Consider the following 23,591-nt stretch of genomic DNA (forward strand, 5'->3'; position numbering starts at 1 on the left):
ATTTGGGTGGCTGCAGTTCACACACAGAATTAGTCAGGTAAAACAAGCCAAGAATTGGTTTTAATAAACTGGGTTGAAAAACACCATCCATTCCAAGTATGCTTCACAAGGAGCTCAGTCACCCCTCCTGAAATAATGGCTATGCAGGCCTTTATTTTTTAACTATTTAACAATAAAGTGATTTATTTTCAATCTCCAAGTTGAATCAGGAAATTGTTGCTATTCCCAGACAGGGAACAGAGACAAAGGAAGATTAAACACCCAAATATCACACTAGAAGCCTTTGGCAGAGTAGGAAACTGAACTCACCCCTCCTTTCTGAAACGTAGCTCAGCTTCTTAACCATCAGCCCATCATTCCAGCCTCACGTGATGGGGAGACAAACCCTTCTGCAGGGCTCCAAAGCACAAAGGCAGCAGCCAGTAAAAGATTCCTGCTGGCCCAGGCTCAGATCCTGTCTGGACTGAGGGAACAGGTTTCTGGTTTCAAAAGGAGCAGAGTTGAAGTTGCTTTCCTTCAGTTGCAACCTTTTTAACAAAACAGATTTTTCTCCAGCAAGTAAAGCCATAAATCAGGACATCTCCTGAGGTTCTTTTTTTCTTTTTTCCCCTTTTTTTTCCTAGTTAGTGTGCCCTGCCTCCCCTTTCCATCCCTCCAGACTTACTTCATAAACATTAGCTTTCAAGCATCTCTTCCCCCAGAGGACATATCATAAACATCATGTTAAATATTTAGAACAGGAAACCACCTCACTTTTCTAGCTATATAAACGCTATCTTGGGAGGGTGCATTTTCTGTTCTTATGGCTTTTATTTATTTATTTCCTGGTGAAGATCAGTCCAATAATCACAACATTTACCAGGGATGTTTGACAACAGTGTTAAGAAGTCCCCCTGTACTTGGGCAAAGGAAAATACTACTGGATACTTCAGGGATATGCATTTGCAAAGCATCCTGATCCTTGAGGGACTTCCCCAGGACATGGAGAGTCCCACAGAGCTGGGAAGAGGGACCCAGCTATAACAAACCTTGCAGCACTCCCATCACCCACTTTCATTTCCAGCTTGTTTCCTTAACTCCTCCAAGTGTCCCCAGAAACCACTAAGTTAACACACAACAAATATTTAATAACAGCCAAGCATTAAACACCACCGAGCACCATAAACACTGGCAACTCCAGGCTTGGTTCAAAGCCAGGGGAGTCAAAGGTACATGGCACAAAAGACTTTTTAACAACTCTGCTGTGAAATGCCCCGTGCCCCTGCCCTGGCTGGATTTATTTACTCAGATCCAAGGAAAAGGGAAAGGGTCCAGCCCAGTTTCAGGCTGCCCCATCTGCACTGTCCCTGTCATTCCTCACACACACAACAGGAGCGCCTCGGGATTTTGGGCAAATCCAACACTCTCTGAAGCACAACAGTCCTCAGGACAAGGGGGAATGGCTTCAAACAGAAAAAAAGGGGAAATTTAGGTTAGATATATGGGAAAAATAATTTCTTGTGATGGTGGGGAGGCCCTGGCACAGGTTCCCTGAGAAGCTGTGGCTGTCCCATTCCTGGAAGTGTCCAAGTCCAGGTTTGACTGGGGCCTGCCTTCCACACCACCAAGGATTTTGTTCAGCCTCCCTTTGAAAACTCCCACTAGTACAGAGCCCCCTCCAGCCCAGAAATACCTCCCTTTTCCACATCTATTAACCATTCTCAGCTGTTCTTGCAGCCTCTTACTCTGTCCACACTGCTCATCTAAACTAAATCTCCTGAACACAAAACTCTTCCCCAGAAGCTGGGCTCTGTGGACCTTTAACATTAATTTACTTTCTCCTGAGCTTCCAGTTTTTGGTAACAGGCTGCCCCAAATGGGATGAAATTGTCCAAGCAGAATCTAAAGCACCAAAGCCATGGAGGAAAGAAAGTAATAATCAGCACTGCAGCCCCAAAACACTTTTTTCTTTCACAGCCCATTGCAAGGTCACAGTAATTCATTCTCCACCCTCACCCCCTTCATTCTGCCTGGCTGAAACTCAGTCCAGCTTCAGGGGAAGGCAGTGCAACGGTCTGGCAAACCATAATGTCCTGCTTCAGTCCTATTTTGAAGATTTAAAAGGTGCAAAGGGCTTGATGTTGCCTTTTCAAACACGGACAAATCTCACCCATTGTACATAGGTGAATCAAATTTTCAATGATGCAAACTGGAAATGCTTGCCAAGTATGCATGCAAGAGAAAGAAAAACAAAGATCATAAAGATTTATAGATTGCTTTAAAATGCATTCAACCTAAACCATGAGCTGCTCTGAAAAGCACTACCAACCTGGCTGAGAAGTTGTACTTACATGAAGGACTCACTCTGCTGGAACGAGTGCTTTTGTGAAGATCGACAGAATTAACGAGCTAAAAACTTCAGGGTATTAGTTCAGTACCTCACAACAACAATAAAATTAAAAGTTTTATGCCTTTGATTTATATGTTTAAAATTAAGAGGGATATTTCAGGCTCTAAGGGCATGTGGGAACACAGTGCTCCAGCTCTTTATGCTCATACCTGACACTTCTCACAGAATTATACTGCCTGGTTTCTGTGAGCTTCCACCTCTGTCACTTCAAAACCAGAAATCCAGCAGAGCAAAACTTCAGTTGTGCAAGGCTCTAGATCTACTTTAACCAAACTGCAAGCTGGAACAGAACTAAAATCCCTCTTTCCAGGAACAAATCCCCTTGCCACAGCCCTACTGCTTGCAGCTTTTTGTTAGGCTGAAAATGAGGAGAAATTGCAGTCTCTGCAGCATTACAGGCACGTCCACTTCCACTGAAGTGGGATCATGAAGAGAAGTGTGTGAAAATACAACAAGCAGACATCAAACAACAACAACAGATCATATTTTGTGATCAGTTTGTCTCGCACAGGAGGGCTGAGGCTGGTTCTAATTTGAATTGAACCAGTTGGCCAGGCCCTACCTTGTATATTATCTTTGGAATGTGAGTCATTTTGTTGGCTTAGTTATTTCTTCTTCTGTAACATGGCACTCCTGACTGCAGCGGTATGTGGGAGCTATTTTTATTGGGTAGTAGTGAAAGGAAGTGATGGATAGAGCTGGTTGGGAACATTTCACCATTTTTTCATTAGAATTTCCTAGCTGCTCCAGTGTGAAGTTATTCACTCTGAAGTAGCTGGTTCCAGATAATATTTTAATTTGAAAATAGTATCATAAAAATTTTTCAAAATAGCCCAATTTAGTGTTTTGAAACAGAAATGTTCAACTGCTACTGCCAAAATAATTTCATTTTGACGTTAAAAGAGGAAAATGAAGCTGAAATGTTATTGGAGCCAGGCCTGATGAAGGAGCCATCCCAAGCATGCAAAGCCAACTCTGTTCCTTGCACAAGTATGCACTTGATTTTTTTCTTCCTTTAAATTCTAACCTTTCTAAAGTTTTCAAGGCTTTGGCTTTTCATCTCAATTCAGAACAGGAGCTCCTTTTTCGCAGCCTCTTCAAGAATTTCAGGAACATCAAAACCTTCAACTTTTTGGGTTTTTGTGGGTTTTTTGTTGTTGTTTTGTTGGGGTCTTTTTTGTTGTGGGTTTTTTTTTTTTTTTTTTTTTTTTTTTTTTTTTTTTTTTTTTTTTTTTTTTCTTTTGGCAGAACAGGCAGCACACTGTATGAGCAAGGTCTTGGAAAGGCAGAATCCTTGGAACACCTCCTGATCAAGGTCCTCCTGGTACTGCAGCCTGCAGTCCCTACATGATGTGGTCAAAAGGAGATGGTAAACCACATGCTGGAAACCTCCCAGTCCCAGGTGCCCACAAAAGCCAAAAATTAAAAGTGTGTATCCTCAATGGATGACCAGCCACTCCTGAGGCCCTGCCTTTCCCTCTGGGGTTTTCCTAACAGCTTTCACAGGCACGGCCAGCTACAACTTAAGCAAAGCTGGCCAGTGATCTAGGAAACTCTTCAATTATAGATGAGCACCAATAAACAGCCAGTGATTTGCTGGAAATTATGAAGTATAAATAATTGAGAAGCAGGGAGTTGGCCCAGAGGTCCCTTCTCTCTTGCTGATTCGTCTTTAATGCATTTCCTTGATGCAGCTCCCTGCTGTGCTCCTAAGGCTGTGGGAGCAGCAGGATAATGGCCCTGGCTGAATATGCTGACCTGCTTGTGCAGAGTTAGAGATATGTGAACATCCACCAGCCTCAAGGTGCAACTGAGGAAAGGGGTTTTACCCACCCCACTTCCAGTATGGAAATCAGGGATTTTACCTGAGGATGTAGGGATTCTCCAGAGACAGAGGACAATGGAAGAACTTCATTCTCTATTTCCTGCTGCTTCTTCCTGGTGCCACTAAAGAGGAGGTTCCACCAGTGCAGTGCAGAAGCTGCCTGAGGATGCTCTGAGCTGCACTGGGAGAGGAGAGAGTTAACCTGAGATCCTGATCTTCCAGCCTGGATAGCTCTGGTCTGCAGTGGCTTTCCAAACAGCTGAGTCCCAAATGAGTCTCAGCTCTTGGGGAGGGCATGAAAATAACCCCAAACAGCAGCCCTGAAGCTCAGCAGGACCCAAAAATGACAGCACTGCAGTGAAATTCCTCCCTAGATGAATATGGCTTGACCCAGAGCTTCGTCCTTAAGGCAAAGGAAAAAATCCTTTGGAAAAATGTCCCATAAGAGAGGATGGAATAGAGGGGATAATTTCCTTCTGTGCTGCTGGGCCAGAGATAATGAAAAAAGCCAAGGGAATGAACAGCAAGGCCCACAAAGGATACCTCCCCATGCTAATCACAGCTGACTCTAAGGGAATTTCACTGTTAAAATCCATCAGTTAACAGCTGTCTCACATCTTAATGGTGATGCACTTTTAGTCTGTTTAATAAAACTGTGGATGCTGCCACAAACCATATAAAATCTTTCACACTACAAAAATTGAAGTCTCACTGGAGACTGGTAGCAATGGTTCCTACTCAGCAAGCAAGCACTAGGCCATAAGCACGTTTATCTTCATCAGCTTTAAATGTGTCACTGTTAACTTTAATGAAAATCTTTTGGCTTTTGCACTGAAAATGAAATGCCTGATCTATCTGAGCTGCAAAAGATGGGAACCAGGAAAGAAATCTGGAAGACAGAAAATAAGTGCTTCATCAGGAGACTTTCAAAGCTGCTAAGGACACTGGCAATTAAAGTGTGGGATAAGTCAGGTCTAACTCAGGTGTCTGAACCAAGGTTCAGGGCTAATTCCCCTCTATTTTCCTCATAGCCTAGGTAAGTGAACAATTTACCTTCCTGTAAAATAAATATTTAAGACTGGGCACATGAAGTGCCCTCTGGACATGTCACGTTGTCCCCACTGACTTAAAAGAAATACCATAAGAAATGCTCAGTCTGACTTTGCATTTTATCAGGTAAAGGAAGACAGCAAACAGATTGTCTAAATACTCGTAAGACACTTTTCCAGTTTTAACATGACAGACAGGTGAATGCTGAGCACAGCATTCACCTGTCATGTTAAAACTGCTCCTTAGCTGTCCATAAAACTCACATCCACTGGGGAAAGGAAGAAAATTTGAAAGACAGAAGGAAAGAAAGAGGGAAAACCTCCACATATTAAAAAGAGAACCAGAAGGCAAGTGGGAGAGAGGCTGGGGATGGTGACTGCTTGTGACACTGAGGTCCACCTGACAGCAACCCTTTTTTACCAAGGAGAGCTCACCAAAAAAAGGGAATTTCAAGACACACACAAAAGAGGTTGGCATGTAAGGAAACAGGACTTCAGAGAAGGTATTTCCATTCATTTGTGGCATAACATTTTTTCCTATGAAAAAGATGCCAATATTTTTAAAACACTCATCACCTCCTCACCCCATCTGCACTGCATGCCCCACACCTTACTGAGCAAAGCCAGCGAGGTGAATTTAGCTCTTTCCCAGTATTTCTGATTCCAGCAAAGGGAATCCATCCTGCCCCCACCAAGGCAGGAGTGGTCCCTGGCTCCCTCTGCTCCACAGCACGAGGAGCCTGGCAAGCACAGAGCGCTCCCGGTGTGAGGAGGTGGCTGTGGGAGCTGGCAGTGTCTCTGAGGCCAGCATCAGGGCAGGATGGGCTGATGAAGTCTGAGTAGATGCCACAGCTCGTAGCTTTTAAGATCTCAGTAAACAGTGTAAAGGGACATGGAACCAGGGCTCAGTATGCAGATTTTGCTCCATTATGTTTTTGAGCTGTTTTTTCTCTTTTCACTCCCAGCTATGGAAGACGCCAAAGCTGTTAAATATCAAGCGTGTATAATGGGAATCCCATAAGCTGGGGGAATGGCCAGGATTCAAGGATATGTCCAGAGTAGAAAAAAAACATATCAGTAAGAAAGGAAAAATAAGAAAGAGAGAAATAAGCATAAAGATGTGGGTGGAGAGGAAAGGGAAGAGGGGGAGAGATCAGGCCCATGACTTCTCATCGGCCATTCTGGTTTTTTAGGTCACAGCTTAACAGCGCTGCAACGACTTTTATTACTGTTGCTGCTATTATCATTGTTGTTATTAACTATTGCCCTCACCCCTGGTCCTAAGAACATTTAAATAACACCGGGCACTTAATGGCTGAGGTTGCATGTGAGCACACATTTCAGGGCACAACACACTCCCAGCCCAGCACCTCCCTCTCCTCAGCCCCTTCTACAACCCCTCCACCACAAGAATCTCACCCTAAACACTGGAAGTGCTCAAGGCCAGGCTGGACAGGGCTTGGAGCAGCCTGGTCCAGTGGAAGGTGTCCCTGCCCATGGCAGGGAGGCTGGAATTAGATGAGCATCAGGATGCCTTCCAACCCAAGCCTTCCTGATTCTCTGATAACAAAGTGCTCCCAGAAGCTGCACCTCACACTCACACACATTTTGTAATTCTGCAACAGAACTGGCACCACTGTGGATAGAGAAAACAACCAGACAAACAAAAATAAAAGGCTCTTCCCTTCTCATTCCAGCTTTGTGTGGCAAAAATTATGTAACAAGATGAGGGCAGGGGAAGGAAAAGCCAATTTTATTTCCTCAACCGCTTTTCTACGCAGTATCAGCAAATGCAGCTTTACTCAAGATTATCAATAGTCAGAAGGAGGTCCCTCCCTCTACAGCATTTCAGATCCTGCTGGTTTGCTCCCTTTGCACTGGTAAATCTGAGGTCAGGATGTTGCTGGGCCCCAGGTGAGGCTGAGCTCAACACAGCCCTTAGTAAACACACCACTGTGTCCCCTCCATCAGTCAGTGTGAAACCCCACTGGCTGGGGCCTGAGGGGCAGCACCAAATCATGGTTCTGGAAGTAGAAAGATGAGAAGAAACCACTAAAAAAAGCTGCATTGCCCCTTACAGCCTCAAATTCATAATGAAGTTTTAGGAAGTAAAAAACCACTTTAATGGGAACACAAGGTGCAGATAAATAAACTGAAAAACGACAGACAACTGTATTTAGCAAGTCAACAAGAATCATTCCCTCTTCAAAAATAATTTCTTTCCTTACCTTCTGGAAACTACTCCCCCCTGTGTCAGGCAAAAGTCTACAAGAAGAAAGAGGGTATCTTCCCCCCCCCCCGCCCCTTCTTTTTCATAAAATAATCCATTTTGCTTCTTCAGACAAGCTGTTATTCATCTTGAACCTGTCCATCCCTCCCACTGGGAGCTCCAGATGGATTTACCAGCTAATCCAGTTAGTAGCTCCTGCCAGCCATGGCATTCCAACATCCCCTGATACAAAGCTGGGGAAAATTGCCTATGTCCGTGTGTCTTTGTTCATATGTGTGTGTTCAGGCCAGGAAGGGAGAGAGTGACCAAGAAATTACATTAACCCAAAAGCCCTTTCCTACTCTCCCAGCTGAGCTAAACTTCCCAGCTGAATGGAGAAGCTCTGTCAGAAACAGCAAAATAAAGGAAAATTATACTAACAGCAAAGTAGCATCAACCCAACACCTCTTCGCTGTGCCCCTAAAATTCCTGGTACTGATGTGATGAGAAATGTCTGCTATCATCAGTATTCTCACAAGACAGAAAATAAGAGCAGCCACTGCAGAGGTTCATAGACTTTAACCACCAAGTCTGATTCTGGTGCTATTCAGTGACAGCCCTGGTTCCTTCACCCCCCTAACCCACACGCAGCTCCCTTTCCTTCCCTTCAGCTCAGGCAGTTGGTTGCGTTAAAAAAAAAAAAAAAAAAAAAAAAAAAAAAAAAAAAAAAAAAAAAAAAATAATATGGGCAAAGTTAGAACTGCTGTTGCCACAACAGTTCAAAGTTACAACCAAGGGAAAAGCAGCAGGCTGATGCTGCCTGTGCAGTGCTGTTGCACCACTGCTTTGGCCCACAAGTGCAACAGAATGTCAAGCTGCTGCTTTAATAGCAACAGTGCAACGCTGGGGCCATACCTCCAAAAATGCATCACTTCTCTAGGAAGACTATTTGGATAGCTCTGCCTTCAGATTCTTCCACCTTGACAGCACGACAAGACTGATGGAGAGGCTGAGGGAGAAAGGAGGTTTTGGAAGACCACCTAAGGGCCCAGGTACAGACATGGAGAGGCTGCATGTGCACATCACTGAGAAAAGCACCTGGAAGCATCTCCTTGGTGAGTGTGGAGATGTGCTGGAGTGCTCGTGTGCTGAGCCAAAATGGCTCCAGATCACTGGATGAAGCCATCAGCTCTGAGCCCCTGCCACCCCAGGTCACTCCTCCTCCTCGGAGAGCCGCTGCAGCCGGAGCGGGAAGGCTCTACAGCGAGAAGCACTAAGTGGGAAATGAGCAAGTGTCACGGAACAAAATCAATAGCCTGGAGCCAAAGCTGTTTCTCTGCCTTTCCTGTCTCTGATTTGTGTGTGCGTGTGACTCCGGGGCTTCTTTACCTCCTCCACCCCTTCTTCCCCCGCCGCTGCGAGGGCTGCGGAGCGCGATAATGAGCGCTGGTGTCCGAGCCACCAGACAGCCCCATCACTGCGATCAGCGCCGGCCGAGAGATCGGGGCCCGCGGGCTCATCAGGCTGTCCCGGCGCTGGCCAGCCCCCCGCACATGAGGATGCCAATCTCGCCTCTCCTCCAGCCTCCTCCTCCTCTTTGGCAGCCCGGTCTCCTCGCCCTCCTCCCCCTGCCACGCTCCCTCTTCCCTCCGCCCCTGCTCAGCACCAGAGGAGCGCCAGCCCGGGCCACATCCCAGCCCTTCTCCCTTAACGATTCTGATGGGAAATGCCCAGCAGGCTGAAGCTTTCCTAGAAAAGCAAGGGCAGGTCGGAAGGCATATGGTTGCTGTCCTCTAAGCTCCGGGTGACAAGGTCTGTGATGCTGCATCCTTCCCAGGCGGAAAGGGGAAAAAAAGAGAGAGAGAGAAAGAGAGAAAAATCGCCTGCTTGGGCTTTGGGAAATCACAAGCTACTCCCTGCAGGGAGTGAACCTCTCCGACCCTGTGCCACACTGCTGGGCACGGATCACACCACGCTGGCGTGGCAGAGGCTGGCCTTGTCTTAAAACGAGAGCTGAAAAATGGAGAGTTGGAAATACCTTGGTGGTTTGTAACACACTCCAGGTCTATAACAAATCTCAGGCTGATTCTCCTCCCTGACCCAGAATCGCAGGGTTTTAGGCACATTTGCTATTAAAGCTGAAGAGCAAATAGAGGACAGAAAAATACATCAGTATTTTTCCAACTTCTACTGCTGCCATTGGCAAATGTGTTGCTCAGTTCCACTCCCAAGGTTACTTAAAGCCTGCTGGAACCAGGAGTCCCCCTGGTTCACTCAGTGAGCTGTGCTGGATGCCCGGGCTGCTCTTCCTGGCAAGGGCAGTGTGGTCCCTGGAGAACAAGACTTCCCCACCCAGGAGGGTGAAGACTCTTCTTGGAGACTCACTCTGGACAGCCAAATCCAGTGGCTGAAAAGCAGCAGGATAATATTGCCTCCAGTTGCTTTATGGAGTCCATTCCACATCCTCAGCCCTGGCCATCTCTGTTATAGGTATGACAGGAAATCTGCAATTCCAGGTTGTGTTTTGCCCCGAGGTAGAGGATCAGTTTAGAATATTACAGTGCAGGACTTTTACAGGGTTGTCTTTCAACAGCAGCGTGTTCCCATAAAACACAGACTGGAACAACACATATTTCCTCCTTAAATGAGCATGAGGACTCTTCTTTCATACAAATTACTTCCCTCAACATATGAATTCACTGATCTCTCTTACTACACCAACATAAGGTTTCTTTCCAAACCATAGACCTCACCTTTAATAATCAATATTTCCTTTCCACTTGCTCAGCTTTCAAGGTCATACGCTGAACAGATTAATCACACTTTCAGAACTCTCTTCCTCTTAGGCTGATGCTAGAGCTGGCATTATGTGGAATTTGAAGCAAAAACACTCTGAACAGGGCTTGGGTTTGTCTTCCCAATGGAATGTTAGGCCAAGAAAAAGAAACTGTTGTTTGTCCAGAGTAAAAGGGCAAATAAAATAATTTCCAGGCTCTTAAAGAAGCTATTACATACAGTGAATTAGATGAAAAATTACTTGATGACAGTGGCCTTTTAAAATGCTACTGAGAGCAGGAGCAATGAGCAGTTAGCCAAGGGCTATCTATATCCTGCTACTCCTCCATGTGCTCATAGCTCCTGCTTTAGACAAGTCCATTCTCAATCATGACGCTGTATTCATAACACAGAACAATTACCTGTAATCCTACATGCCATCATCTCCACTGATTCCACACGGGAGCTTTTAAAAATATTCCCCTAAATGGGATCCTAGCATGCCCTAACACTGCATTGGAATGCAGGGTGAGCTGTAAGCAAAATGAAACAGAAGCAAAGTTTGGAAATTTTTTTTGTCATCTTTTAAGGAAAAAAAATGTTTCTGTTTTCATGATGATTCGTGTCCTAGAAGCAGAGAAATGGAAAGAAACAACACCATCCTGGGAAAGCTGTGGCCACAGCGCTGCACAAGATTATCTGCCACTGATGGGCTGGAGCCAGAACCTTCACACCTGAACTGGGAATGGCTGGTTTGGACAGCACTAGTTCTAGTGGGAAAACCCCAGATCTTGCCAGCCAAAAGGCCCCTGGTCTGTTCAGCCTCAGTCTAAGGTGGATTTCAGATTGGAATCTTTCAGCTCTGACACAAAACTGAAAGGGGTGAGTACCTGAAAATCATCTGAATGGAGCTCACCCCTGGAAATCCTCAGTGAGATTTCCTTTGTGAGATCTGACATTTTAACAAGCTGACATCTCTCAAGACCTCACTGGCTTCCCAACATGGTTTGGCCTTAAGCCTGGAGTTTGAACTTCCAGCCTCACCACTGCCTGCTCTGCTGTTAACCACCGCTGTACCTTTACCAGCCCTTCCACACAAGGATCCCAGAGCAGCCCAGCAATCCCAGAGACAATCATTCCAATCTTCTTCAGTCCTGGAGGCAAGTACAGCTTATTGCCCTGCTGTGGCAGACAGATACATTACTCAGGGAGTTGGTGTGAGCTGGTGAAGGTCAGGCAGTAATGAAGTGGCCGTGGTTTGGAGCAGAATCCAGAAGTCCAATAGCCCAGATCCCCATTTAATCTACTCAACTTGCCTCTAACCAGCTTTTGTTTCAGAAGGAAATGCAGAAGAGTAACGACTGTGACTTCCAAAACGTCTAAACACAAGTGAGGGTTGGAAAGAAGCGTGTGAGGCTGCCTGCCTATTCCAAAGTGGGGAGCACTTCTGTGTTCATTTCTCTTGCCGTGTCACTAAGAATTACAACCTGCCTAAATGACTAAGCACATTGAGAACATGTAACAATAATTAGAGTGTCAGAATTCCCTTCAAGAGCTGAGCGAGATCTTGTTTCCTGAAGCAGCTCAGGGAGAAGAGATTGCAACTACAATTTGCCCATTCTTTGCTAAGCAAAATTTTGGGATGTATTTTCAATTATAGCTGAAGGGGCAGACAGGAGCCACCTGCACAGTGCTCCTGACAGCCATGACATGTTTGTGACACCACAGCAAGGGCAAGTGACAATAGGTTCTGACATTGCTCCAGAATGGAAACCTCAATTTGTGTCTAGAGCTCTGGGAAAGATGCACAAAACTCAAAGTCTTGAATATCTGAATGTTTTTGACCAATGCAGGTCACTGCACCTTCCCTCAGCCTGTCAAGCTTGTGGCTCATTTCATGCCCAGAGTCTCCTCTTCTGATGATTTCTCCCTTTCATGCTCTGCTGGAGAGTGAGGCCATCCCGTGCCAAGGAATTTCAGCTCCCCTTATCCTCAGTGGGAAGCAAGCCCTCTCTCCCTCCCCACACACTCCCTGGAGAAGTGGTCCCTGAAAGGCCACCAAAAGAAGCCTTCCAGCCACGTGCAGTGTCTTAGCTCTGCGTGTCTCCTGAGCTAGGAACGGGTTAAAGCCATCAGGGCAACAACAAAAGCAAAGATCCTGAACATCATTTCATGCAAATGACCTTTCAGTGGCTTCCTGTGCTTCACTGTGCTCTTGTCTGCCAGGGCCCTGGGGCCTTCAAAACCTGGGGCTAGATTTTAACTCATCTTCCCTTATCTGCTTGACTGACTGTCAGCCTCGCACATCTCCCTGCTTGTGATGAAGGCCTTAATTAGTGCTTGTCTGTTTACCCTTTTCCTATTGCCACCTCTCTTTTCCTTCCCCTCTTGCTATTCCTCTCCTTTCTCTCTCCCTCTCCCATCACCCTGGGGCTTGTTTGCTTAGCTGGGCATCTCTTGTTTACTCAGTAGGGAGGTTATAATATATGTAAATAAAGTAAGTCCAAAACTCTGTAGAAATATATCACATACACAATACAAAAATACCAACACAGAAACATATTTTTGCGTTCATAGACATTGTTAAAGCTGACCTTGCTTTTCTTCAATGAACGAAGATCCATTGTTTTCTTCTGAATTCAATGGCAATAAGGAAACAGGGCTGTTTTTTCCTTCTCCTTTCTTCAGAGTCTTTATTCCACAAAGCACATGAGCAGTGTTTAGGGATCACCCAGCACCTGCTGATTTGGTGTTTTGGAGCAAACACCACTAAGGTTCAATCACCTGCCTCACCAGAGCTACTACCCAGAGAAGGGATTAAAAATGCAAAATTTGTTCAGCTTTCATGAGAAGCAGGAATAAGGGAAGAACCACATCTTACATCCACTGAAAATAGGATAAATGTGCATTCCTACTGGGAAATCTTCACTGTAAGGTTTTCCCTGGCACATCCCTCCCTAATAAAAGCTGCTTCATACCCATAATATGGCTCATAAAATTAATTTTGTAGCTGGATATTCAGTGAAAGCTCTGCAGGGCTCGCAGGAGTGAACTGACAGTGTGTAGGTGTGATGATCCAAGAGGAGCTATGAGTATCCACTCAAACACATGGAGCAGGCAAGTCCTGTGCTACACCAGTGCTTGCCAAAGGAGTTTCCAGACTTATCAAACACCACAGGAAACAGCAAAGTTCAGGGGGTGCCAAAGAGCAAAGGACAGGAGAGAACAGCTCTCCCATTAGCAGGTAAAAAGCCGTTGGTTTTAACGGGAGTAATGTGCTCAGATCAGGAGAGCCAGGGAAAAGGAGCAGAGGACTGATAAAGAAAAGCAGAAAAGGAAGCATAAGGAAAAGTGGGAAGAGAAAAAATAGAACAAAAAAGTTGCTCTCTCTGTCAGGGAATGATCAGAATAAGATCATTCATTTGCGAATAATGCACACACTGCAGTGATGTCTGAAGGAAGGGAGAGGGGAGACACAGGCACAGGAAGATGTCCACAGAAAAAGAGGAAGGAATGTGGAAATGCAGGGATACATGGAGACAGGGCTGGGGGATGACTGGCAGACAGTCACAGGCCTGGCCAAACATGTCCTGACCCATCCAGCAGCCAGGTCCTGTGCCAGATGCCAGGATGGGACAGGCCAGTGAGGCCAGTGGTCCTCAGGCCATGCAAGTGCTCGCTCCACTCACTGCCAGCTCCCGCCAGCATTGCTGCCTCTCCCTTTCTGGCACTTACTGGGGATTGGGGGTCCCAAAACAGATTTAGAGATTAATGAAAAAAGAGTAAGAAGTCAAGGGAAATGTCTCCTGTGACAGTTGTAGATATTTCTGAGTTAGTTCTCAGAGATGTGACATTTTTACACCTACATTTGCAGGTGGATCCGATCCCAGCTACAAACAGTTCATGAGCCAGAGACCCGAGGTCATTTTGAACTGGCTTCAGAGCCATTTCAGGGCCAATTTGCAAGGAAAAAGTAAATTGCAGAGAGTGTGCACTCGTTAAGAGGGTGTGTGCAAGCACAGCATTCCCTGCCCTTCAGGTGATCAGGATCACCAGCTGCCTGTTGGGGCCTGAGCTCCAAGCTCTCAGTTTGTCCTGATCGTATCTTCCAAGCCTGCACGTTGCAGGTTTGCGTCACTGCAGGGCCATAAACCCCAGTGACACACCAGCAGAAACACCACACCTGGATCCCAGCAGGAGCAGGGGCAGCAGCACGAGCACTGCCAGGGAGCTCCCTTTGCCTTCCAAGGCAAAAGGGATGGGGTCTCCTCACCTCAAACCCCACTGGGGCAGGACCAACATCCTGCAACCACAAAAGAGAAAAGAGCATGAGTCGGTTCTTCTGCAGGTGTTCTTTCTTGAGCAGGGGGCTTAGGGCACACCTGAAACTAAACACAAGCCCAGCAGGAATGAAACACCAGGATCCATTTCACAAACAGATCTGGGTGGCCTGAGAACAGAGCAGAGAGCAAGGCAGTAGAAAAGGCCTGTTGGTTCCTCCTCCCTGCTCAGCTCCCCTGGAAGCAAAAGAAGCCCTGTGGGATGTTGGAGTGATCAGGTCCACATGGGGGTTCTTGTGACACGCTAATTATTGTCTGGGCACAATCTCTTGATGTTGATCAGGGTCACCAGGAACTGCACTGGCAGTCAATAAAGACTGACTCCAAGAACTGCTCTTAAAATTTTGCTTTCCAAAAAAATAAAAGTCAATAGGCAATTGCAGATAAAACACAGCATCAAACAAAAGCAGCAAACCCAGACTGATACAGGTAATTAAGAATAGAATTAACAGATGTGGGCATCTACATCATAAAACAAGGCAGCAGTCCTAAAACCCACCATCCTGTCTCCCTGACAGATAATATAATTGTTCTGCCTTTTATTGGCCATCTGCCAATACCTACTACCTCTGAAGCAAATATCAATGGCTTTCTGACCACAAAGCCATTTTTAGTTACCAGGTACTGAAATATAGCCCAGGAGTCAGTAATTTCCAAGACAACATACAGCACTCAACTGTTGGGCCAGACAGGATTGTACTGAGCTCTATCCTGCCTTCTCTTGCCTGCAAAAAGTTTGCCAAAAATGAAAAAAAAAAAAAACCCCAAAAAAAACAAAACAAAACAAAAAAAACCCCAAAAAAAACCCCAAGAAACCCAAACAAAAAATTCTAGAAATTACAATTTTAGTTATTACTTGAAGAGCTAAAAAAAAAACCTGTCTCTAGTAAACCTCAAAGAGGGTGCTTGTTTAAGTCATACCTTGGACCTTTTATTTCTCCATAGCTCTTGGATGTGATCCATGTAATCCATCCATACTCCCACTTCTTGGCACCCAAGAGCCTCACCTTTATTACCTGAAAAGGTTGCAGCAGGAACTGCTGCAAGCATCTACTGCAAAAGAAGAAAGATGGAGCAAAGGAATATTGAGCTGCTCTGGAATTTTTCTCTTCCCTCTGACTGCCTCCCTTCATCCTCCAGTGATTCAAAATATACCTTTAACTCCTTGATGTACCTCCTGCTCCTGAGAACCTCAAGGAATTCTGGGACATGTTTCATCCTTTCTATGAATTCCTAATAAGTATTCCAGACAAAACGGGAGCATTTCCCTCCCACAAAATTGTTTCCTTCCACAGAGGGTGGATGGGGCTGTATCCCAGGTAATGTGACCCTCACACTACAACCCAAGTGTTTGATATGTATTTCATCTAGCTCCTCTTCTTGTTCTAAAATGCTAAAAGATAAAATTGTGTCTCCACAGTTAAAATGCTTCCAAAGCAGACTTTGGTTAAACTGGTCTGGAAGCAGTTTCCATAGGAATCTTCATAATCAAAGAAATAAACTCCTTAACTCCACTGAACCAGAACCTGAAACTGAAAACTGAGAATTACCCAAATCCAGCAACCCTGAGGGAATGACAGCTTGTCCAGGCACAAAGGTTTCACTTTGATATCAACAGTTATGTTTCTACTGGATTTCATATTGACATAATAATAAATATAATACAAACAAATGGAATGTTTCCATCTTAGAATCAGAAATTCACCATCCCATAAAAAACCTGAAATAGAATTATTATCAATATGTTTCAACACCGCCAGCATTTACCATTCTGCTACTTGTAAAAATTAAGGATTTAGACTCTTCCTGCTGAAATCTCTCACTGAGACTGACTGCTCCCCAGAGTCTTGGATTTCCACAGAACCCCACATTTTGTCAACAACTTGCTTCACTGGCTTTTTGTTTTTCAATGGTTTTTACTTGGAAAAATATTTTTTTCACCCACCTCCTCGTCTCCCTCACATGGGAGCTGTTCCAAAGGAAGCCTGCAGTCAAGACACCGAGTTTCTTTTGTTTGCACTCCCATGCCAGCCTTGCTGATGCCATGGCCTGGGCTTTGGGAATGGAGGTTGGGATCACAGCCAGCTGGCACTGCCTCAGCAGTTTTCCTTCCTGGAGCCTGGCATACACCACACCAAAAAGACACTCTCCTCTCTTTGGAAGGTTGCAACACTTTGTGGGAAAATCAAATTACTTGATGACATCCCTTTCAAGTTCACAATGGCTCACACTGGAAACTCAATTCAATATTTTCTTCCTGCCACATGCAATCAAGGATCACAAACTGCCTGCTTTGTTTCTGGCTTCTGAGTTTGGTTCAGGATGAAGGGAAGGTTCTTTTTTTATTACTTTTTTTTTGTGTGTGTAAAATAACAAAACCAAACCAACAATAGCAAAGCCCAGAATCAACAATGAGCCAACAACAGCATAATGTAGGGAAAAAACAGGAGAGAAACAATCCTGGGGACCTGAGAGTCTCTCCACGTGGACTGACACTCACTGATGTGTTAAAGTTCATGCAATAATTCCTCTTGGGAAGTCAGCAGAGAGGGCTAAAGGGAATGTAAATTCCTTTGGGAAGAAGAATAGTTCCAGCAGCACAGAATCCATCCTGCCTCTGTAAATGGGTCTTCAAGCCAACATTGAATCTGTCCTGGCATATTACTGCCTGTCCAAATCAATCACAGAGTGGTTTGGGTTGAAAGACATCTCATCCCATCCCCTGCCATGGCAGGGACACCTTCCACTATCCCAGGCTGCTCCAAGCCCCATCCAACCTGGCCTTGGACACTGCCAGGGATGGGACAGCCACAGCTTCACTGGGCAGGGCCTCACCCCTTTCACAGGGAACAATTTCTTCCTAATATCTTATTAAGATATTAAGAAGATATTAAGATATTAATAAGATATCTTATAAAGAGAAGATATTAAGATAATACATTAATATCTTATTAATTCTTCTTAATCTCTTATACATTTCCCTTTTTTCACTTGGAAGACATTCCCCGTTATCCTGCCACTACAGTTCCTGATGAACAGTCCCTTTCAGACCTCCCTGTAGCCCCTTCAGATCCTGGAAGGTGCTGTGAGATCGCCACAAGACCTTCTCCAAGCTGAACAGCACCAGCTGTGACCTGGTGACAATGTTTTATCAGACAAACTTCTCTAGATAGCAGCAAATAAAAAAGATTTGTTTCACACCAGCCTCTAACAAGTATTAGGGAATTAATTTTATATTTGAATCATCAAAGATAGAATTCAAGAAGTGACAGACATTAAACTTTCTGTGGCTGTGCAGAGTCTCAGCTGCTTTCTGAACTAAGATTTCCAGTCTGGCACTAGCAGCTGAGAAACAGATCTTAAACAGGAGGGAAGAATGCAGAAAAGACTACAATGATTAAATTCAATTGCCTGGTCTAGTGGAAGGTGTCCCAGCAACTGGAGAACAGCCCTCGTGCAGTGCAAAGATGAGGATGCTCCTGTGCAGGAGCCGCACTCCACTGGTGGCAGCTTGCTTGGTGTCGGACCCTTCCAGGGTTATTTTCCTGTTGCCCCCGCATGCTGTCCCAACATTGCAGTGCTAGCGCTGCAGGCAGAGGAGAGGGAGGAGGAGAGAAAGCCGGGAGCGGATGGGTGGGAGCAGCAGTCCCAGGAGCTCTCGTGGCTGGGTGTGATGCTCAGAGTGCAGCTGGCACGGCGGGCGCAGGAGGCCCAGCTCTGTCACCCCCTAGAGCAGCGAGTGCCCTATATCTGCACAGAGCCACAGCCAGGGCTCCCGGAGCACCGCGCCAGCCTGAGTCGGGAGGAGCAGCAACACAGAAGTCTGACAATGAAAGCAGCTCAGAGAGGGCATTGCACACATCCAACACACACAGCCATTTCCTGAGCACATGGAACAGCTCTGCCAACCTAAAAAAGGCAAACTGGTGAAAACAGATGGGAGAAATGTGGGATCTCCACCTATCACCAGCAGCCTGCCAGTCTGTGTGCAGGGCTGTGATTAAAAGCTGTGGCTGTGACTAAAATCACTGCTGCCTGCTGGCTCCAGTGAGATCTCTGCTGCCTCTCATTCCCAGGGGATAACCGGCCCGTGTGGAATAAAACCATGCCTTGCAATCCTGACCCCCTGCCTCGAGTGAAGGTCAGATGGAGAGTGGAACAAGGACTGGCTGTCCTCCCCAGAGCAATGCTATGACAGAAAGAAAAAGACTAATAAAGACAAAAAGAAAAAATGCCCAAGGAAAAAACAGGAAGAGATCCCAGGTAGGAAGGCACAGCTGTGAACTGAGGGCTGGAACTGTCAGATGTGCCTAAACCTACAGTAACTGGCTTTTAATTCCCACTAAAAGGAGTTCTACAAATCCCAAGTGATTCTCTAAGCCTCAAATTTACTGGAGAAATATTCAATTGACTAGCAGCTACTGGAATAAGAGAGTCAGAAAATATAAACTGTGTTTAGGAACTCCATCAATAATAAAATCTATATAAATGTTTTTCACTTCATCCTGTCAGGATGTAGCCAGTGACTGCATTTAGGAATAAGTAAATAATTTCCTTGGTAATTTTGCTGTAACTGAGTAAAATTCAATGAAAATATTTCCAGGTTAACTGAATTGCCTTAAATATAGAGGCTGTGAAACACAGAAATACAGCCAGGTCAGAGTAGATGCACAGCACTTGGCAGGTTCTGAACTCACCTGCATCTGTTAAAGGTGATACCATGCTCATTTTAGGTTCTATTCCTTTAAAGCTTCAGTTAAATAAGCAGCTGCCAGATTTAATCCTCTTGGCACTTCTTCTATTAAGTTGTATACAGATATATTTGTCATTTAACCCCATGCAATAATATAATTCACATAACTCCTAGTCTAGAGTTCTTTCTAAGGAACTACAGTAGATGTTAAATATCCCAAAGGATATACATCCTATACAGAAAATTCCCAACCTGATTCTGATGTAAAATAATCAAGATTCAAGTGCTAATATAGGGATCTGCTGCTTGAACATTTATCTCCTATAACACTGCAACATTCTGCAATTAGATTTCACTGTCTTCATGTTTGTTGTCTAGAATAATGCTGGAAAGCAGCAATGAAAAAATGAAGAAAGAAAACTGAAATTAAGCTATTTTAGAACAAATATAGAGAAAGGTTCTGGGTATTAATGTGGTGCAAGACACTTTAATTGCCTGCTTCAAGGGTGTCAATGCAGACTAACCCAGCTGAATCCATTCTCCAACGACACAGGTGGTCTAATGCCATGCTCATCTCCAAAAACCTGAAGTTGTTAATTAACACTTATTTGGGAGAGCTGCCTGTCCAAACCCCAAGGAAATGTCCTTATTGTCCTCATTTTCTATCAAACAAGAGCCCAGTCCCCCAGTCACTGTTACCTTCAGCCTCCAGTGCAAGGCCATCTCCTGCCTAGAGCAGAGTGCCTGCAACAAGCCAATGTCCCTCTGACTCCATGGGGGCTGCAATTCTCTGTGCCTAACACAGGCCAGATCAAGGCTCCCAGGCCACTTACATTTAGCTGGGCTTGTGCAGACTGACTGTGCTGCCTTTTCTGAGAGGGTCTGGACTCCACCCCACAACCCTAACCCCAAGAGCAGGGAGGTGCAGGACTGAATTCATCCCAAGACTGAGGCGTTTGCTCAGCACTAGAAGTCTAGGTCAAACACAGAGCAGAACTGCCTGCTGCCTCATTTAAATATTCAGTGAACACTGCAAAGATTAACATTTCCTCTCTTGAATATCTAAATATTTGCCCACAATCCCCCTGCTAATGAGCAAAGACAAGTGCTGGTAAGTGGCACGCAGCATCAAGCCTCGAGTCAATCAAACGCTCCAACGGGCCCTTCAGCAGCACCACGAGGCCCAGCGAGTGACATTCGGAGCTGGTGGCTTGCAAATGGCCCTTCTCTCCTGCTAACTCTCCCCCCACCACGCATCCACACACATTCCTCCCTCTCCTTCCCTCTCCACCCCCTTTTCCGCTCCATGACCCACTCGGGGGCATGAAAAGCTGGTACTGAGAAACCTGCCAACTGCTTTAGACTTTGGAACATGAGCTGGGCTCTTGTCAGCTCTAAGCCTGCCACACAATGGAAAACATTACACATTTCTCTCGCTAACGACCGCGCTGCTCATTTACATGTCTTAGGCAAACACCAACAAGGTCGCAGCCAGAAAAGTGCGGTCAGGAGCGCTACTGCTCCTGGCAAGAGGCTGGTGCCTGGAAAAGGGCTTCACGGGAAGCTCTTTAAACACCTTGGAACATGTGCTAAGCTGCTGAAGTATGAGGTGTGGTGACAGCAAGGTGTTGAAACAGGGCTTTTAAAAGCTGCCAGTCATAATTAACACGTCTCCGCAGAGCGCTGGCAACGGAGCAAAGCCAACACCCAGAGCATCTTCTTGGAGGGTGGGTGGGGAGAGCGGAAGAGAAGAGGGAGCAGGTGTGGGGAAGACAAAGGAGGACTGTGGAATCATCCACAGGGGGTTTTCCCTCTTGGCCTCGCGCTCAGAAATTGCCGCCCTTGCTCCTCAAAGAGGTGATGAGGTTGTGGCCCTTCAGGAGATCCTGTGCCACGTGCCTGGACACCTGCAAGGTGAGCTGTCCCTGCCGGCCTCCTCTGGGAGTTTCTGACTGTCCTTGTCCTTGCTCCTGTGGGGATCAGGTATTCCTACCACTACTGGGGTTTGGTAAGCAGCCACCACAAAGCCAAGGCAGAGCAGGGAGGGAGAACCCACCACCAGCCACTTGCTGGAGATCCAGAGTAAGAGCCACATTCAGAGTTCCTGTTCTCCTGTTAATCCTGGGCCCCTGCAAAGAGGCACAATCCAAATTTTGCAATAATATCACCTTGTCTGAATGTTGTACTTACTAATATTTTGACAAAAGTTTTATTTGCAATTTTTCCAGTTGCATGCTCATACTAACATTAGTCCAAACTTTAAAAAAAAAAAGTTTATGACTTTTCTTGTCCAGCTACTGTATAGAAGACCCAAATCACCATCACAGAAAAAATCTTGAGCAAAACAGCACAAGCCCTGATCTTTTCCCCAAAATGAAGTTCTTTTTTAATAGTATCCAGCACTATAAAGTAGCTGGATAGGAAAGTTTGTGTGAATTAGAAGAAAACAGCCCTATTGCAATATAATTCAATCTTCTAAGAGTCTAAAACTGTATCACACATCAATATCTTAAATATTTATTTGAAATTATGCACCCTAGTTATTCCATATTCTAAATCTGTGCAGCAGAGAGGCTGTAATTGTAATGGATTTAATAAAAGCTATCATATTCCATAATTCAGAAGGAAAGATTATGCAGAGCCCTGAGATGTAACTAAGAATAGCTAAGTTTCTTCTCGTTGGTGATTGTTCTAAGAACTAAAAGAAAAAATTTATACATTTCTCTCATGCTCCTTTTTCTGTCTGAAGTACTCAAGAACCACCATGTCCCACCGAGGTGCAAAATACTCTGTTCCCCTCTTTTATGAACTGCATTATTTCATTAACCCATAACAAGCGCAACATTCCTCAATATCTTGCAATTTTTATCCCCAGGTTTCCAGGAGCAAAGTAAATCCCTATGCCAACCCAATCCCCCTAAAAATCCCACCTTCTGTGTGATGCTAATGTCACAACTTTGAGGGCCACAGTCCAGTCTTGGACAAGCCTGATCGAGGGGCAGAGGTTTCAAATGAGTTTCCAGTGAGGGAGAGGCATTGAAAACTCAGCAGTTTCCCTGGCAGGAGCAGCAGCAGGACCCAAAAGCTCCAAATAACACATTCCATGCCTTGTCCTGGGCGGTGGGGACACAGCAAGGACAGGAATGTCATCAGCTGGCTGGGTTGTCAGAGACAAGATACACGTCCATGGGGACGCCAGGCTTCATTAAACCTGCTGCTCATGCAAAAACTTCTTTCTTTACTCCTTTGCTTTCCTATCCATACAGATTAAGTAAAACTGAAGCACTAAAAGATCAAAAGCACTATATTTTTAAAGAGTGTTTTTGGGGTCTAGGTACTGAATTATCTTTCAGAAAAGTCTAAGTAGAAGTGACTTGCATAAAGATAGCAAATAAATTATTGAATCACGTCTTTCAGCGTCCAGATTTTTAGCAAAACCACTAAAAATGCTCTGTTAATTCTTATCTTACCTGTGCATAATCATTACCGGAGAAGAAAGGTGAGAATAAAAATAATTAATACAAAAAATGTGAAGCCCCTGCTCACTTTAGAAGGGGAGCCAGGGAGATGAAAACTGACATCCAACTTTCTCCTTCTCCTGCTGTTTCTCCTACACTTGCCCACACTTACACACACCCTGTAAACAGCTTCATCAGGTTGATGGATATGTGCCACACCTGTTCCCAGCCCCCTTTAGGGAGGTTTTCCTCACTCACCTTCAAGGCAGGGGCTGTGCCTTCATTTTGTGTCTGCAGAGTCCTCAGCACAATGAGGCTGGGCCTTTAGGCACTATAATGACAATAAATAATCATAATTCAGGAGTGGGATGCTTTCAGATCCCAGACTCACATTCTTCCAAGCTTCCCAGCACACATAAACACTCCCCCCTGCACCCTTCTCCCTTTGTGAATGTGACCTCTGCTCCTCTTTAGAGCTGAAGCCCTCTGTTCCTGCAGGCTCCCGTTCAGAGCGGGATTCCCCGGAAAGCCCAGTAGGCCAGGTGGGATGGGAAGGCCATTAATCTGTTCACACCTTGTCAACAAGGGGCCTGATCTGAACACACCCTCCTTTAGCTTTAGGAAATTCCCACAGAGGATGGCACAGGAGGAGAAGCTGTGCAGAGCTGAGGAGACAGCAAGGAACGCTAGAGAGTGCAGGACACAGCTCATTAAAATCCTGGGACATGGCACGACCAAGAGGAGTCATCACTGCCCTTAGATCTGGGGCCACACTAAGCACTTGGAAGGCGTTGATAGTGAGTCCCAAAAGAACCACAGTGTCCTTTATCTCTGCAGAGGGAGATGACAAACC

General features: G+C 45.4%; 2 long non-coding RNA genes across 2 annotated transcripts in view; both read right to left on the reverse strand.

Annotated features, from left to right (window-relative positions):
* The window catches only part of LOC135282451 (uncharacterized), a 146,832-nt gene that overhangs the window by 50,583 nt on the left and 72,658 nt on the right, over positions 1 to 23,591 (reverse strand). The gene's annotated exons all lie outside the window — the stretch shown is intronic.
* On the reverse strand, positions 732 to 23,261 carry LOC135282452 (uncharacterized). Its single transcript, XR_010348612.1, has 4 exons — positions 23,197 to 23,261; positions 22,997 to 23,069; positions 4,255 to 4,395; positions 732 to 3,732 (listed from the first exon to the last, which is right to left on the reverse strand). It is a non-coding gene; the product is annotated as an uncharacterized LOC135282452 (long non-coding RNA).

The sequence above is a fragment of the Passer domesticus genome, chromosome 17 (genome assembly GCF_036417665.1).
Source record: "Passer domesticus isolate bPasDom1 chromosome 17, bPasDom1.hap1, whole genome shotgun sequence".
Taxonomy (NCBI): Eukaryota; Metazoa; Chordata; class Aves; order Passeriformes; family Passeridae; genus Passer; species Passer domesticus.